The sequence below is a fragment of the Osmia bicornis genome, unplaced genomic scaffold (assembly GCF_907164935.1).
Source record: "Osmia bicornis bicornis unplaced genomic scaffold, iOsmBic2.1, whole genome shotgun sequence".
Lineage (NCBI taxonomy): Eukaryota > Metazoa > Arthropoda > Insecta > Hymenoptera > Megachilidae > Osmia > Osmia bicornis.
The window spans coordinates 291,680-309,936 of record NW_025791318.1 but is presented as its reverse complement, the minus strand read 5'-3'; the positions used below and the strand labels follow the sequence as shown (position 1 = coordinate 309,936).

General features: G+C 33.6%; 3 long non-coding RNA genes across 5 annotated transcripts; 2 read left to right on the top strand and 1 right to left on the bottom strand.

Annotated features, from left to right (window-relative positions):
- Positions 1 to 15: 15 nt before the first annotated feature.
- On the bottom strand, positions 16 to 3,395 carry LOC123988957. Of its 2 annotated transcripts, XR_006830335.1 has the most exons (6): positions 3,301 to 3,395; positions 3,080 to 3,184; positions 2,333 to 2,548; positions 1,932 to 2,100; positions 1,176 to 1,353; positions 16 to 575 (listed from the first exon to the last, which is right to left on the bottom strand). It is a non-coding gene; the product is annotated as an uncharacterized LOC123988957 (long non-coding RNA). The 2 variants fall into 2 exon arrangements; XR_006830334.1 differs by having other exon boundaries at positions 3,080 to 3,395.
- A 1,654-nt stretch (positions 3,396 to 5,049) lies between these two features.
- On the top strand, positions 5,050 to 9,401 carry LOC123988954. Of its 2 annotated transcripts, none has more exons than XR_006830327.1 (6): positions 5,050 to 5,392; positions 5,482 to 6,565; positions 6,639 to 6,760; positions 6,837 to 8,096; positions 8,177 to 9,263; positions 9,337 to 9,401. It is a non-coding gene; the product is annotated as an uncharacterized LOC123988954 (long non-coding RNA). The 2 variants fall into 2 exon arrangements; XR_006830328.1 differs by having other exon boundaries at positions 6,639 to 6,765.
- A 2,601-nt stretch (positions 9,402 to 12,002) lies between these two features.
- LOC123988955 lies at positions 12,003 to 14,355 on the top strand. Its single transcript, XR_006830329.1, has 4 exons — positions 12,003 to 12,535; positions 12,616 to 13,716; positions 13,786 to 13,912; positions 13,993 to 14,355. It is a non-coding gene; the product is annotated as an uncharacterized LOC123988955 (long non-coding RNA).
- Positions 14,356 to 18,257: the final 3,902 nt, after the last annotated feature.

The window sequence follows — 18,257 nt, the reverse complement described above, 5'->3', positions numbered from 1 at the left end:
TAATCAGTAGACCGCGCAAAACCCCACAGTATTAAATAAATAATTGATCAAGCTAAAGTAAATAATAAATAAATAAATACCAAACCTAACAACCCAGCACTTGACTAAATCAATTCAAGTGAGAAAGAGTGCCGCATTAGACAACTGGCAGAAACAATTAAGTTAAGGTCCGAAATATTTAGTCTCTGGTTCTCTCGGCTCGCTGCGTTCCCACTGAACGACTTCAGTGCCAACAGCGAGCCGAGGCACCAATATATATGAAGATATCATGTATTATAAGCCGCGTGTAATTAATAATAATAATAATTCAGCAATTTAATAATTCAATAATCAGTATAATACAGTCATGCTCAAATAAGAATATAATATATAATATAAAGAAAATCAAGATATTACCGTGATTATTAATAATTTGTAACAAAATTGCAACAGATTGCAACAGATTACCAGGTTATCAGTTACCCGTATCATAAAGATTCACAGGACAACCGGACGATCTATTAATTCCAACCATATCATCTCAATTCAGCCCGATCAAATCTAACCCCGTTCAATTCCAACCGGGCTCCCAGCACCTGTAGAAGCAAAGCATAATAAGCAACAATAAAGCAACAGCAATATGACTAGCAGGTATTGTGGCAAGGGAAGGTATAAGTAGATCGGAATATCAACAGTTAAATAACTATTCTAATAGCTAGAATAGCTTATCAGAAAGAGTGGCGAATCGAGGATAGTACGCATAACAGCGTCCCAATAACATAATCAGTAGGCCGCGCAAAACCCTGCAGCATTAAATAAATAATTGATCAAGCTAAAGTAGATAATAAATAAATAAATACCAAACCTAACAACCCAGCACTCGACTAAGTTAATTTAATAAGTGAGAAAGAGTGCCGCATTAGACAACTGGCAATAACGCTTAAGTTAGGGTCCGAAATATTTAGTCGCTGATTCTCTCGGTTCACTGCATTCCCACCGACGACTTCAGGGCCAACAGCGAACCGAGGTATCAGTATATAAAGATATCATGTATTATAAAGATATCATGTATTATAAGCCGCGTATAATTAATAATAATAGTAATTCAGTAATTTAATTCAATAATCAGTATAATCAATATAATCATGCTCAAAATAAGAATATAATATATAATATAAAGAAAATCAAGATATTACCGTGATTATATAATTTTGCACCCAAATTGCAACAGATTGCAGCAGATTACCAGGTTATCAGCTACCCGTATCATAAAGATTAACAGGACAACCGGACGATCTATTAATTCCAACCAGATCAACTCAATTCAGCCCGATCAAATCTAACCCCGTTCAATTCCAACCGGGCTCCCAGCACCTGTAGAAGCAAAGCATAATAAGCAACAATAAAGCAGCAGGCAACGATATGACTAGCAGGTATTGTGGCAAGGGAAGGTGTAAGTAGATCGGAATATCAGCAGTTAAATAACTATTCTAACAGCTAGAATAGTTTATCAGAAAGAGTGGCGTAATCGAGGATACGCGTAACAGCGTCCCAATAACATAATCAGTAGACCACGCAAAAACCCTGCAGTATTAAGTAAATAATTGACCAAGCTGAAGTAAATAATAAATAAATACCAAACCTAGCAACCCAGCACTTGACTAAATCAATTCAAGTGAGAAAGAGTGCCGCATTAGACAACTGGCAGAAACACTTAACTTAAGGTCCGAAATATTTAGTCTCTGGTTCTCTCGGCTCGCTGCGTTCCCACTAAACGACTTCAGGGCCAACAGCGAGCCGAGGCACCAATATATATAAAGATATCACGTATTATAAGCCGCGTGTAGTTAATAATAATAATAATTCAGCAATTTAATAATTCAGTAAACAGTATAATACAATCATGCCAAGTAAGAATATAAAATATAATATAAAGAAAAACAAGATATTACCGTGATCATTAATAATTTGTAACAAAATTGCAGCAGATTGCAACGGATTTCCAGGTTATACCCGTATCATAAAATTTCACAGGGCAACCGGACGATCCATCCCAATCAGATCATCTCAATTCAGCCCGATCAATCAAACCCCGTTCAATTCCCACCGGGCTCCCAGCACCTGTAGAGGCAAAGCATTAATAAGCAACAATAAAGCAACAAAGCAGCAAGACCAGCAAGTATTGTGAAGGGAGGGAAGTAAATAAGCAGATCTGAATAGCAGCCGTTAAACAGTCAATTAATTAGCTAGAAGCTTGTAATATAATAGAAGTTAGCGCGCATAACTATTAACTGATTCGGCCATCAGCCGAGTTAAATAGTATTAATAAATATCGATGAACATAGAAACATACTCCACACAGCTAATGTCCACCAATATTGTCTATACCAGGCCACAATACAGTGTCCCATAGAAGAAAGCCCTACCAAGAACCGTTACAAGCATAAACTCCTTTAGCATTATTCCCCACCACAACCATTGCCACCATGAGTCCATCAGTTGTTCGCCTTGGCACTCTCTGCAATCAAGATTATTTCCAATCATGAGGAGACCGGAATCATGACCACAACTGAAATCAAAGCAATCCTACGTTAAATAAGATAGAAGTGAAAGTACAGTTAACTTATCGCCAGGGGCACAGCAATAGAAAGACAAATAAAGTGCTTTATGATAATAGTTGAAGTCAGAGAACCCCGACCCCCTAAAGGAAACATTGAGACACAGATCATACCAATAACCCAATCACACCAATGACGTAACGTAATTAATTAGAACCGTGCAAACCTCAGTTGCATTGAGTAAGAGTTAGATCAATTAACCATTAGATACCGTACCCACCCAATCAGGCGCGAATGCAAGCAAGAAAGAAAGGTTACGGCTAGATTATTTGCCAGAGCAACCAAGATCAAATCAACAGTCATAGGTTATCTCAATCTACATAATCGACACTGGGCAACCCCGAATTAACAAAAAATTATAAAAACCAGCCACTGCAATGAGAGGACTGCAGGTACTGACTAATGATAAGCATAATGCAAGTATGAATCTACTAAATCTACTTAGAGTATGAAATTAGCTAATCAATTAACGAAGACATCACCGTCAACGGCCATCAATAAATACAGCCGCTTAGCATCGCGATGCGACAGAAATCGCACAGGTTACCTGCTCCGATGGGGTTAGCAGAAACAGTAAGAACAGTAATCTGGAGATAAATAAATAAATAAATAAATGAAATAAATAATAAACAGTTTAACACATTTAACACGAGGATTAAATCAATCAATAAATAGCAATCGCAATTGGACCAAACAAATTAACCGGGAATGAACCGTGAAGCTGCACAATACTTTCCACCTCATCGTCGAGCATCGTAAACGTACACGATACGGAGTATACCAACGCACATGACCACCGAATGCCAACCTAACCTAACCTAACCTAACCTAACCTAACCTAACCTAACCTAACCTAACCTAACCTAACCTAACCTAACCTAACCTAACCTAACCTAACCTAACCTAACCCTAACCTAACCTAACCTAACCTAACCTACCCTTTTTTTTTTTTTTTTTTTTAATAAGAGAGGAAATGCATTTGCGCACGCGCGGGTTGTTCCCTCATTCACTCTATTCGGCTGGTGAGGGCCCGGGCAGTGTGGGACTCATACCCGCCCTGAGGGGGCAGCCTGGCGCCCGTTTGGTGGAGGCAAACCCAAAGAGGCAACCCCAGAAGGGGGCAACCTGGCAACCCGACCCCGAAGGGTGGGGTTTAGCCCAAGAGTAGGTCACAGCCCAGAAGGGACGACCTTGAGCAGGTAGTCCAGAGGGGACAGTCCTGCGGCTGGATATACTACCCACTAAAACCTCTCCCCTGTGTGGGCCGCCAGTACCTATTCATCCTTTGGGATATCTAACAGGTTACCAACGTAGCCACAACGGCGTTTTGGCAATTCAATGCATTTCGCATTATTCCGTCCTCCCGCAAAAACGCCATGTAACATGGGGCATCTGCGGATCCACGCCGTTGCACCTCCGATCTAGCGGTAAGGACATTTTAAACCTGAGAAATACACGCAGGAATTTTTCTTCAGCAACGGCCGGCACCGGGGCATCCTCCAGGATCGCGCCTTCCCGGCGTGACCGCGCCACTCTTCGCCTGCCTAGTGCTACCAGGACAGGGGTTGTACTTCAGCACGGCCAGGACAGGGACATCGTATTTCCACAGTTGACCGTGCCCCTCTTCGTCCTCCTGGTGGGTTGATATTGATGATGTGGCTTTTCCTAGATGTCATCACGCCCACCTGACCTGCCACGAGGACAGGCCGTTTTTCTTCAGCAACGGTCGGCACCGGGGCATCCTCCAGGATCGCGCCTTCCCGGCGTGACCGCGCCACCTCTTCGCCTACCTAGCCCTAATGCCAGGACAGGGGTTGTACTTCAGCACGGCCAGGACAGGGACATCGTATCTCCACAGTTGGCCGTGCCCCCTCTTCGTCCGCCTGGTAGGTTGCTGATGATGTGCCTTATCCCTGAGGTCATCACGCCGACCTGCAGAGGCAGGAACATATTTTTCTTCGACAACGGTCGGCACCGGGGGGATATCCTCAAGGATCACACCATCCCGGCGTGACCGCGCCACCTCTTCGTACGCTGCAACCCTCGATGACATGTCCCATACATGCTTTACACTCACACACAAACACTCAAATGCTCACTCACTCATGATAAGCATGCTTTGAATGTAAATGCGACAATCCATCTATCTAACTACAGTGGATGATGGATAATAACCCATGAGCCCACGGGGCCCATGAAGCCCATGATTAGAACATCCCATAAACAATAAGTAAATAACAGCTGAAAGCTAAAGGCAAACGCTAAAAGCTAAAAGCTAAAAGCTAAAAGCTAAAAACTAAAAATAAAGTAAAGTAAAGTAAAGTAACAGCTGACAGATGAATACAATAGTGAATAATAAACAGTAAATAATAGTCAATAATAGTAAATAATAATCAATAATAATAAACGTAATAACATAATTAAACGCGATTAAGGTGATTAAATAATAAAGGAGAATTGAGGAATTAAGAAAATAAGAATAAAGAATTTAAAATAAAGAAAGAAATAAAGAAAGAAAGAATGAAATACCGTGAAGGTATAGTATAGATACAATGAAATGAATTTCAAAATAATATAACCACAGATAATATAAACCATAAAATAGACACCTTCAAGATGTCGGGTGACAGAATATATACAGAGATATAACCTTAACCCTAACCCCTAATGTGTCAAAACAAGGATTGTCAACAGGAAGCAAGAACAGTGTAAGAAGACTCGTTAAGAATGGGAACAAGAACAAGATTACCTACTAAAAAGCCTGATAGTCAACTCAGAAAAAGGAAACAAGCAAGGTAAGATAATAATTACAATAATTGTAACAACGCACCATAAAATAAACAGGAATAGCACAACTTAATAACATGCATATTAATTCCCACAGAAAAGCACACTGTCACCCTATTACGACAGAACTATAAAATAACAATACCAGAGATAGACATCATGAATTAATTGAATCAAAGAATATCAAAGAAGAATCAGAATATCCAAGGATATAACAGGCGACAACCAAGGAAACGACAGTAAAATAAAATAAATAGTGATAAACAGTGATAACGCGGCACAAATAACTAAATATAAAATATAAGTATATTGAATATAGAATAACCGCATCAAAGCAAACCATAAATATATTAATTTAATCTACAACACTTTGTACCACCATAAATATAAAATTAAACTAAATCGTAACAGTAACTTTAATTCAGTTAATACAGAATGAATGAACAATAACGGAGTGAAAGAATGAACGAATTATCAGTGAAGTTATTAATAAAGAAATTAAAGAGAATGAAGTGAATAGGAAGCGTAAAGTATAAAGTGAAAGCCACGACCAGCATAATGTAATAATATAGGGTAAAGCAACGCAGTGTAATATAATGCAATGTAATATAATAATGTAAACAAATGTTGTATAATAAATAAAGTAGAATATAAAATACAAGAAGTAGACTCAAAATATAACCGTAAAGCTTATTAACTAAATACTCTATTTCTATACCAAAGTAAATTATATGTTAAATGGTAAATGGTGGATGATAAGTGATCGTGTCAATGCAAATGTACATAGAACCAATTATTTCATGACATTTCAAAATAAGGAAATAAACAACACGTAAATATTCAAATCAAATATAAACTGTGTAATTCAGTTAAACACTATGCTACTGCATAGTGTAAGAATAAATCAATCAATCAATCAATAAGTAAAGTATTCTAAACTAATATTTAAAATGGTGAAATTAAACAGAACCCGCGCAGCATGAAAGCATTTGAATGGACAAAACCACTCATCATCACAGAAGAATAGCAAAATTAATTAAGATAAATCAAATCAAATCACCAACCTCAACTGGTCAGAATAAATAAATGAATGAATAACGAATAATGAATTAATGAATGAATGAATGAATGAATAAATCAAGGAAAAGAGAAACAACAGAATACTAGCAAGTACGAGTAAGGTAAAGTAAAATAAACCATTGAAAAGTAAAATTCAGAGATGAGATAACAAAGACAAATGACAATTATTTTCAGCAAACCCTAATGCGCCAAAGCCACGGTGTCAAAACTAGCATGCAAGGACTAGCTAAAAGGAACGACATTGAATAAGAGAACTGAATTGCAACTGAAAAGGAAAAGAAAAGAAAGGAAACAAGGTAAGGTAATGCAACATACTATAAAACAACAGTAATTACCCATACTGATGACATGACTATTAAATTTAAATTACAGAAACAGCCCACCATCATGGAAGAGCAACATTATGACCAGAGAAAGACGTCATGAATAAGCTGGATTAAAGGAAATCAAAGGAACACCAAAACATTAATGAATATCAAGGATGCACAGGGAAATCAAGAACAAATCAAGAAGCGATAATGAAACAAAATGTATAACAGCGATAACGCGACCTAATAAATTAGAGTAATAATAAATATATTAAATACAATATAAAATAAAGAATAACCAAGCAAATCATAAATATATTAACACTAATACAATCTACAGAACTTTGTACCATCGTGTGTTAAAATAAACTAAATCATAACAGTTACTTTAGTTCAATTTTATTCAGGATGAATGAACAGTGACAGAGCGAAGGTAGTAATCAACATAGTATGATAATGTAATAATGTAATGTTCCGCAATATAACGTAGTGTCACGTAATATAATGTAAAACAGAAGGTATTATACTAAAGTAAAATACAAAATACAAATACAAGAAGTGTGTTTAATGAAATAATATAGTACAATCGTACAGATTATTAGCTACAATATTCCATCTCTTAACCAGAATAGCCTACAAGTTAAATCATAAATTATAAACTACAAATTATAAATTATAAATCATAAACCGTAAATAATTGTGGACACCGCTTGTCAGCACAAAGGAAAGAAATTAGAGTAAAATAAATTAAACCCTTTGACTATTAATCAGATAAACAATGAGCAAAGAACGAATGAATGACTGAATAAATAAATAGTAATGAGTAAATAATAAGTGAATAACGAAAGATTGAATATATGACTGCGAGCACAACTATAGAAATTAAGAAACTGGGAAATTGAGGAACCGAGAAATTGAGTAAATAAAGAAATAAGAAAAAGCGAAGAGGAAGTGAAAATGAAAATGGGAAAGTGTACTGCAAGCCGTAAAGTGTAATGTGCAAGCAAAATAACCAGCACAATACACTGTGATATAAAAGAAAAGAAAATAAAGAATGAATGATACCGTGAAGGTATAGCATAGATACAGTGAAGTGAATTTCAAAATAATATAACCATAGATAACATAAACCATAGAATAGACACCTTCAAAGATGTCGGGTAACAGAATATACATAACCTTAACCCTAACCCCTAATGTGTCAAAACAAGGATTGTCAACAGAAAGCAAGAAGAGTGTAAGAAGACTCGTTAAGAATGGGAACAAGAACAAGATTACCTACTAAAAAGCCTGATAGTCAACTCAGAAAAAGGAAACAAGCAAGGTAAGATAATAATTGTAACAACGCACCATAAAATAAACAGGAATAGCACAACTTAATAACATGCACATTAATTCCCACAGAAAAGCACACTGTCACCCTATTATGACAGAACTATAAAATACCAATACCTGAGAGAGACATCATGAATTAATTGAATTAACGAATATCAAAAAAGAATCAGAATATCCAAGGATATAACAGGTGACAACCAAGGAAACGACAGTAAAATAAAATAAATAGTGATAAACAGTGATAACGCGGCACAAATAACTAAATATAAAATATAAGTATATTGAATATAGAATAACCGCATCAAAGCAAACCATAAATATATTAATTTAATCTACAACACTTTGTACCACCATAAATATAAAATTAAACTAAATCATAACAGTAACTTTAATTCAGTTAATACAGAATGAATGAACAATAACGGAGTGAAAGAATGAACGAATTATCAGTGAAGTTATTAATAAAGAAATTAAAGAGAATGAAGTGAATAGGAAGCGTAAAGTATAAAGTGAAAGCCACGACCAGCATAATGTAATAATATAGGGTAAAGCAACACAGTGTAATATAATGCAATGTAATATAATAATGTAAAACAAATGATATATAATAAAATAAAGTAGAATATAAAATACAAGAAGTGGACTCAAAATATAACCGTAAAGCTTATTAACTAAATACTCTATTTCTTTACCAAAGTAAATTATATGTTAAATGGTAAATGGTGGATGATAAGTGATCGTGTCAATGCAAATGTACATAGAACCAATTATTTCATGACATTTCAAAATAAGGAAATAAACAACATGTAAATAAATCAAATCAAATGTAAACTGTGTAATTCAGTTAAACACTATGCTACTGCATAGTGTAAGAATAAATCAATCAATCAATCAATAAGTAAAGTACTCTAAACTAATATTTAAAATGGTGAAATTAAACAGAACCCGCGCAGCATGAAAGCATTTGAATGGACAAAACCACTCATCATCACAGAAGAATAGCAAAATTAATTAAGATAAATCAAATCAAATCACCAACCTCAACTGGTCAGAATAAATAAATGAATGAATAACGAATAATGAATAAATGAATGAATGAATGAATGAATAAATCAAGGAAAAGAGAAACAACAGAATACTAGCAAGTACGAGTAAGGTAAAGTAAAATAAACCATTGAAAAGTAAAATTCAGAGATGAGATAACAAAGACAAATGACAATTATTTTCAGCAAACCCTAATGCGCCAAAGCCACGGTGTCAAAACTAGCATGCAGGACTAGCTAAAAGGAACGACATTGAATAAGAGAACTGAATTGCAACTGAAAAGGAAAGAAAAGAAAGGAAACAAGGTAAGGTAATGCAACATACTATAAAACAACAGTAATTACCCATACTGATGACATGACTATTAATTTAAATTACAGAAACAGCCCACCATCATGGAAGAGCAACATTATGACCAGAGAAAGACGTCATGAATAAGCTGGATTAAAGGAAATCAAAGGAACACCAAAACATTAATGAATATCAAGGATGCACAGGGAAATCAAGAACAAATCAAGAAGCGATAATGAAACAAAATGTATAACAGCGATAACGCGACCTAATAAATTAGAGTAATAATAAATATATTAAATACAATATAAATAAAGAATAACCATGGAAGCAAATCATAAATATATTAATACTAATACAATCTACCGAACTTTGTACCATCGTGTGTTAAAATAAACTAAATAATAACAGTTACTTTAGTTCAATTTTATTCAGGATGAATGAACAGTGACAGAGCGAAGGTAGTAATCAACATAGTATGATAATGTAATAATGTAATGTTCCGCAATATAACGTAGTGTCACGTAATATAATGTAAAACAGAAGGTATTATACTAAAGTAAAATACAAAATACAAATACAAGAAGTGTGTTTAATGAAATAATATAGTACAATCGTACAGATTATTAGCTACAATATTCCATCTCTTAACCAGAATAGCCTACAAGTTAAATCATAAATTATAAACTACACATTATAAATTATAAATCATAAACCGTAAATAATTGTGGACACCGCTTGTCAGCACAAAGGAAAGAAATTAGAGTAAAATAAATTAAACCCTTTGACTATTAATCAGATAAACAATGAGCAAAGAACGAATGAATGACTAAATAAATAAATAGTAATGAGTAAATAATAAGTGAATAACGAAAGATTGAATATATGACTGCGAGCACAACTATAGAAATTAAGAAACTGGGAAATTGAGGAACCGAGAAATTGAGTAAATAAAGAAATAAGAAAAAGCGAAGAGGAAGTGAAAATGAAATGGGAAAGTGTACTGCAAGCCGTAAAGTGTAATGTGCAAGCAAAATAACCAGCACAATACACTGTGATATAAAAGAAAAGAAAATAAAGAATGAATGATACCGTGAAGGTATAGCATAGATACAGTGAAGTGAATTTCGAAATAATATAACCATAGATAATATAAACCATAGAACAGCCACCTTCAAAGATGTCAGGTGACAGAATTTACAGAGATATAACCTTAACCCTAATCCCTAATGTGTCAAAACAAGGATGTCAACAGGAAGCAAGAACAGTGTAAGAAGACTCGTTAGGGATAAGAAGAACAAATTACCAATTAAGGAACCCTGATTGTCAACTCAAGGACAGGAAACAAGCAAGGTAAATAAAGATTGTGGCAACGCACAATAAACATGAAAAGCACAACTGAATAACATGCACATTAATTCCTACAGAAAGGCACTGTCACCCTTTGTGAAAGGGCTACGCAATACCAATGCCAGGGAGAGACATCGCGAATTAATTGAATTAAAGAATATCGAAGAAGAATCAAAATATCCAAGGATATATAACAGGCGACAAATCAAGAAGGCGACAGGAAATGGAATAAAATAGTGGTAGTCAGTGATAACGTGACACAATTAAATTAAAATATAAATATATATGTATTAAATGTATTAAATATAGAATAACCGCATAAAAGTAAACATAAATATGTTAATATAATCTACAAACTTTGTACCACCATGAACCTATAATTAAAACTAAATCATAACAATAACAATAACTTCAATTCAATTTAATTCAGAATGAAGAACAAATGAGAGAATGGAAGAATGAGCGACAAAACAGTAAAGTAGTTAATTAAAGATATTAAAGAAGAGTGAGGTAAATAATAAGACATAAATTATGAATTGAAGGCCGTAATCCAACAACACAATGTAAAATAATGTAATGTGACGCAAAACAGTATAATGTAATGTAACCTGATGTAAAGCAGTGCAATGCAATGTAATGTAATGCAGTGTAATGTAGTGTGAAGAAAATTAATATAAGGTAAAAGAAATATAATGTAAAGAATAGAGATATAATGTAAGGAATATGAAATGTAATGTAATATAATAGAATACAAAATACCGAAATTGAACTGAACGTATACCATAACCGTAAAGATTATCATCCCAATTACCCACTTCCCCGTCAAAGCAGGACCATAAGTCAAATTGTAAATAATAAATGATAAATGATCATATCAGTGCAAATGTAAGAAGGACCGATTATTGAATGAGGTATTAAGATAAATAACTAAAGCGATAAACAAATCAAACATTAACTGCGTAGTTAAAATAGAAACTAGAAATAGAAAGTAGAAACTGATCGCCATATGAGGTATCAAGAATAAATAAAACAACAAAATCAAAATCAAAATAAAATCAAATATAAAGCACGTATCTAATTAAGCACCACATCATTGTATAATCGAACAAGTAAGCCTGATATTTAACAGTCAAACCATTATCCGTCAATTGTAGATAAATTAAATAGACACTTGCACAGAAAAAACCATTCATCATAAAAGAAAAAACAATAATCAATCTACTGGCCTTGATCAATCAAGTAAAATGAATAAATAAACAATTAACAATATTAAATACGAGCCATCAATTGAAGAGATTATGAAATTATAAATTACAAATTAAGAAATTAAGAAAAAGAGAAAATGTGGAATGTAAAGTGCAATCTGTAAAGTATAGTATAAGGTATAATGTGTAAGCAAAATAATCAGCACAATATATGTGATATAAAACAGAATAAGAGAATAAGATAAAGTAAAGATACAGTGGAGTGAATTTCAAAATTTCAAAATTTCAAAATAATATAACCATAGATAGTATAACCATAGATAACCATAGATAACATAAACCATAGAATAGACACTTTCAAAGATGTCGGGTGACAGAATTTACAGAAATATAACCTTAGCCCTAACCCTAATGTGTCAAACAAGGAATGTCAGCAAGAAACCAGAACAGTGTAAGAAGACTCATTAAGAAAACGAACAAGAACAAGATTACCAATTAAGGAAGCCTGATAGTCAACTCAGAAAAGGAAACAGGCAAGGTAAGATAATAATTGTAATAACGCATCATAAAATAAACAGGAATAGCACAACTTAATAACATGCATATTAATTCCCACAGAAAAGCACACTTTCACCCTGTTATGAAAGAACTACACAATACCAATACCAGACAGGGACATCATGAATTAATTGAATTAAAGAATAACCAAAAAGAATCAAAATATCCAAGGATATATAACAGGCGACAAATCAAGAAGGCGACAGTGAAATAAATAAAATAGTGATAGACAGTGATAGCGTGACACAAATAAATTAAAATATAAAATATAAGTATATTAAATATATTAAATATATTAAATATAGAATAACCGCATAAAAGTAAACCATAAATATGTTAATATAATCTACAAAACTTTGTACCACCATGAACATACAATTAGACTAAATCATAACAATAGCTTCAATTCAATTTAATTCAGAAGAAGAACAAATGAGAGAATGAAAGAATGAATGAATGAACCACTGATCAGTGAAGTTATTAATTCAAGAAATTAAATAATGTAGTAAATAGGAAAGCGTTAAGGATAAAGTGAAAGCCGTGACCACCATAATGTAAATAATAAAGTAACGCAGTGTGATACAATGCAATGTGACGTCATATAACATAAAACAAATGAAATATAATGAAATAGAATACAAAATTCAAGAAGTGGGCTCACTAAAATATAACTGTGAAGATTATTAATGAAATACTCTATTCCTTTACACAAGTAAATTATAAGTTAAATTGTGAGCGGTATTTGGTCAATGATAAATGGTCATGTCAATGCAAATGCAAATAGAACCGATTATTGCATGACATTTCAAAAAAGTGGGTAAATAGCAACTAAATCAAATCAAATGTAGACTGCGTAGTTCAATTAACGCTGTGCTACTGTATAGCGTAGAGATAAATAAATAACTCAACAAGTAGAGTATTAAAAACTAACATTTAAAATGGTGAATTAAACAGAAACCATGCACCTTCAAAGCACTTGAATAGACAAAACCATTCAGCATCACAGAAAAATAACAAAATTAAGATAAATTAAGATAAATTAAGATAAAGATAAATCAAGTCAAATCAAATCACCAACTTCAGCTGATCAGAGTGGATGAATGGATGAATGGATCAAGGAAGGAAGAGAGAAACAGCAGAATACCAGCAAGTACAAGTAAGGTAAAGTAGAAAACCATTAAAAGTAAAATCAGTGATGTGATAACGCATGACAAAGACAATTATTTACAGAATCACAACCCCAATGTGTCAAAGCAGTATCAAAGCCAGCATGCAAGGACTAGTTAAAGGAAATAACAAATAAGAGAGCTGAATTGCAACTGAAAAGGAAAAGAAAAGGAGAAAGAAAGGAAACAAGGTAAGGTAGTTGCAACATACTATAAACAACAGAAATAACCCATACTAGTGACATGAATATTAAATTAATTGCATTTACAGAAACAGCCCATCGTCATGGAAGAGCAACATTATGACCAGAGAGAGACATCGTGGATAAATTGAATTAAAGAATATCAAGAACATCAAAATGTCCAATGAATATCAAGAATGCACAGGCAAATCAAAACCAATCAACCAATCAAAACCAAATCAAGAAGCGATAATGAAATAAGTAAATAGCAATAACAGTGATAATGTGGCACAGATGAATTAATATATATAAATATAAGTATATTAAATTATAAAATATAGAATAAAGAATAACCATATGGAAATAAATCATAAATATATTAATACAATCTACAGAACTACAGAACTTTGTACCATCATGAGTTAAATAAATAAACTAAGTCATAACAATTACTTTAATTCAATTCATTTCAGAATAAATGAACATTGACAGAGTAGAATAAAAGAATGAACAACTAAACAATGAAGTAGTCAATTAAAGATACTAAATGAGCTAAGTAAGGCAATAGTTATTCAGTCATAAGTCATAAAGTACAAAATGAAGGCAGTAACCAACATAATATAAATAATGTAATCACATAATATAATGTAAAACAAAATGGAATATACTAAATAGGATACGAAATACAAGAAATGAATTCAATAATATATAACCATAGAATTTATTAACTACAACACCCTATTTCCTCAGCAAGGTACATTATAAGCTAAATTATAAATTATAAATGATAAATGGTGAATGACAAATGCTCATGTCAATGCAAATGCGAATAGACCTAATTATTAAATGACGTTTCAAAATAAAGTAATTAAAGCGACAATTAAGCCAGATAAATTATAAAGTACGTAGTTCAATAAGCACTACACCAGTATATAGACTGTATAAATAATAAGCGAATAAGTAAATAAATAAGGATACTTAAATAACAAGATTATAATAAATCACGCACAATCAAAGCATTTGAATAGACAGAACCATTTGTCATCACAGAAAGCGAATTAAAGCAAGATAAATAAATCATATTCATTAACTTTAATTGACCAGAACTGAGCAGAATTAATGAGAGAATGCACAATGAATGAATGAATGAGACCGTTAAGGAGCTGAAAGATTAAGAGGAAAGAAGGTAAGAAGGTGTGAATAAAAGAAATGAACAAGCATGAAAGCATGAAAACATGCAAACATGAAAACATGAAAACATGAAAACATGAATGTGATAAAATTGTAAGTAAGGAAAGGAAAGGAAAGTGAATGTGAATGAACACCCACCACCTAACAATAAACTACACAAAACAGACTACGCCAAGAGCACAAAACAATCACAATCAATCACTCATCACGCAACACTTTAAAACAATCATACTGATACTGAAATAAAACTAAAACAAAACCGAAACCGAAACTGAAACTGAAACTGAAACTAAAAGAAAAACAGTTAATAGTTAATAGTTAATAACAAAACCCGGATTGTTCAATTCATTCATTTAAGCATATTACACTGCTGCTTCGTCCAAATATAAAATGAAATGAAAATAAAAGAAAATGAAAATGAAAATAAAAGAAAATGAAATGATAATGAAAATGAACTTGAACTAATCAACGAAACAGCAATGCAAGCCAAGTAAACCATGAACACACATTATACACTGACATAAACCATTGATAACCGATAATTAACCGGTAAGATTCACAAAACAAAATAAAAGAACAACACCGGCAAATGCAATAACAGTGGAACGATAAATGAATTGAACAATGAAATAACGGAACAAGATGTAGATTGCGCAGATTTATTAAGCACATTATATATTATATAATTATATCGTTGCGATTAAATAAATAATAAATAAAGAGACGTCAATGATACAGAATAAAATAAACAATAATCAATATTACGCGAGTTGCACAAATCATCAATGCACATCACCCCACCGCATTTAATAAATAAATAAATAAATAACTAACAACTAAATAAATAAATAAGTAAATGAACAAATAACACAGAATAACACAAAATACAAAACGGAATGAAATATAACTGTATAATGGACGACGAACGGTGAAGGAAGATATACACCATAAACAATAGAATAATAAAATAATAAATCGAACATGAAAATAAATGAAAATAGAAATAAAATAAAATAAAATAAAATATACGTAGAATAAACACGTTAAAATGACAGATAGAATAAATGGAAAGGCTATGCCTCGAACAATCACCGAATAAACGAGATAATATAATCGATTAATCGAAAAATCGAACAATCGAATGTATTAATAAACGAAAATAATTAAATAATACAGCGGGGTAACGTGCCAGTCAAACACATGCAACCAAATAGTAATAATAAATGGATCAATATTAATAATACTAATAATAACAAAATATCGAAAAATATCGAAAAATATCGACGCACTTTCACATAAATCACTTAATAAATCATCGCAATAAACGTTAAACAAATGAATAAAAACGCAATAAAAGATTAAAGATTAAAGTAATACGTCACCAAACCGTTGACCTAGTTTCTCATCGTCTGTCCTCTTCTACCCAAGGCCTGGCCGCGCGTGCAGCCGTCTGTCTTTCTTCAACTACGGCGGCCATCTTGCGAACCTGTCAGTTCCTGCATGCTTTCATTAACAAAGTTAATCACAAATTAATCATAAAATCACTCAAAAAACACGGAATCACACCACGAAACGTTCTTAATAAACAAGAATTGTTCTTAAATAATGTCAAATGTTTATAATTAACGCCCCGAACAACGGAAATACGACGTCAAACTGCCGTGTAACACGCACACCACGTTTTCGATGATTATTAATTAATTAACTACATTATTAACCTAACCTAACCTAACCTAACCTAACCTAACCTAACCTAACCTAACCTAACCTAACCTAACCTAACCTAACCTAACCTAACCTAACCTAACCTAACCTAACCTAACCTAACCTAACCCAACCTAACCTAACCTAACCTAACCAACCTAACCTAACCTAACCTAACCAACCCAACCCTAACCTAACCTAACCCAACCTAACCTAACCTAACCTAACCTAACCTAACCCAACCTAACCTAACCTAAACCTAACCTAACCTAACCTAACCTAACCTAACCTAACCTAACCTAACCTAACCTAACCTAACCTAACCTAACCTAACCCTAACCTAACCTAACCTTTTTTTTTTTTTTTTTTTTTTTTTTTTTGCGGGGAGGGGGAAAATGCATTTAGGCACACCAGGAGAGAGGAGAAGACCCCCCTGGTAGTGTGGGACTCTCGACTTCTGTCGCCTACCCACTAAAAACCCCCTCCCCGACTTTCCTGTTTCCTTGAGACAGGATGTGGCCGGAACCGCCTTTCGGCACTACTTCAGCCCATCCTTGTTGTCTCCCTCTGTTTTTTCACCGCTTATGGTGTCATTTCTTTGCCTCACAGCACTTAACCTCACGTATATCTATTCTCTTCCATTTACAGATATAATAAGTCCATCATCTTCTGTATGTAAAATGTATATTTTAATTTGCTTATTCAATATACGTGGAATCGATTTATTTATTTATTCTTCTTGTGCATATTATATACCCATGTTGGTTCCTTTATTCCGTTTGTTACACTTACCCATCTCTTATTCCTATTCATCGGTTCATTACCTCAGTCCCATTTATTAACTACATATGTCTATCTATCTACCCTGTACTCTATGCTTGGTAGAGTGTCATGGCGTATAGCCTGCCTACTTTGTGCTTTATCTGTCAGCCGGCTCTCTCTGTTGTTCTTTCCAAATTTATCTATTGCTTTTCTAGTTCTATGCTACCTACATCGACGCAGTCTTGGAATTATTACCACCTAATATTAGCCTACCTCATCCGCCTTGGTGTCTATATTAATTTACTCTACTCTTTTCAGGTTAGTCCCTCTTGGTTTTCACTTTTCTCCCTCAATCTGCTACGGCTAATGTGTGGGAAAGTTTCCCAGTCTTCGCAGCAACTTGTAGCTATCGTTTCCGCCTTGAGGTAAGCCTACTTATTTTTCTATATTAAGATTTACCCGCTTTATTTCTGTTACAATAGTCTCTGTACCCTCTTAAATCTTGGTACTCTGTAGGTACGTATCGCTTTCTCGGTTGCTCTATGTTAATTACATTTTTATTTATAGCTATGGTTTAACCTTATTGACTAGTCTATTTTTGCAGTTCATAACCCTCCGTAATGGGTCGACCTGAATCCTGTGTTAACTCTACGCCTTGCCTTCGGATGTACCATCTGGTTCTGCTCCCCAGGGGTAA